This window comes from Tupaia chinensis, unplaced genomic scaffold, assembly GCF_000334495.1.
Source record: "Tupaia chinensis unplaced genomic scaffold, TupChi_1.0 Scaffold000116_1, whole genome shotgun sequence".
NCBI lineage: Eukaryota > Metazoa > Chordata > Mammalia > Scandentia > Tupaiidae > Tupaia > Tupaia belangeri.
In genome coordinates, this window is record NW_006159580.1 from 884,524 (window position 1) to 885,115 (window position 592).

The 592-nt window shown below is 62.8% G+C and overlaps 1 protein-coding gene across 1 annotated transcript in view; it reads left to right on the forward strand.

Annotated features, from left to right (window-relative positions):
• The first annotated feature begins 355 nt into the window (after positions 1–355).
• TCP11 (t-complex 11) overlaps positions 356–592 on the forward strand; it is a 20,842-nt gene continuing 20,605 nt past the window's right edge. Inside the window, exon 1 of the mRNA XM_006144190.2 lies at positions 356–379. The gene's annotated coding sequence lies outside the window, so the exon portion shown is untranslated. The remainder of the gene's footprint in view (positions 380–592) is intronic.

Genomic DNA, 592 nt, shown 5'->3' on the forward strand with positions numbered 1-592 from the left:
GAATTATTTTATTTAACTTTATTTATTTACTTTTTTTTTTTTTTTTCATTTGACCAGAGAGGGACAGGGAGAGAAAGAAAGTGAGAAAGCAAGCTGCCAGGTCTGGGACTCGAACCGAGTTGACTTACTGATCACCCAAGTGGGAGTCCAGCGTCTCTAACCACCACACCACCTGCCAACTCCAGGATCAAAACCAGTAGTTACTTGGCAAGGCCAGTTCCTTGGAGCCAAGCAACGGGAGGGAAGGCAAGCGCCAGGTCACAGAAGAGCCGGGCCAGGGACCCAGGGGAAAGTGCAGAGCGGACCCCACCTGTCCCCCGCCCCACCCTCACGGCCTGGCGGAGCGGCCCGGGGGTGCGCGGGAGGAGCAGCCTGCAGGGTAAGGCACCACAAGAGCGCCCGAGTCCCTCGAGGTTCCCGCGATCGCGGCCCAGGGCGCGCCGCTGCCGGCGGGCGTCGTGCTCACCCAGGCGGCCCGGCCAGCGCGGCCCGCACGTGCCCTCCGGGTTGCCCCAGGAGACCGCAGCGGTTTGTGTTCAAATCCCGGCTCTCCCACCGAGGGCGGCGCGCGGGGGTGCTCGCCAGAGCGGCC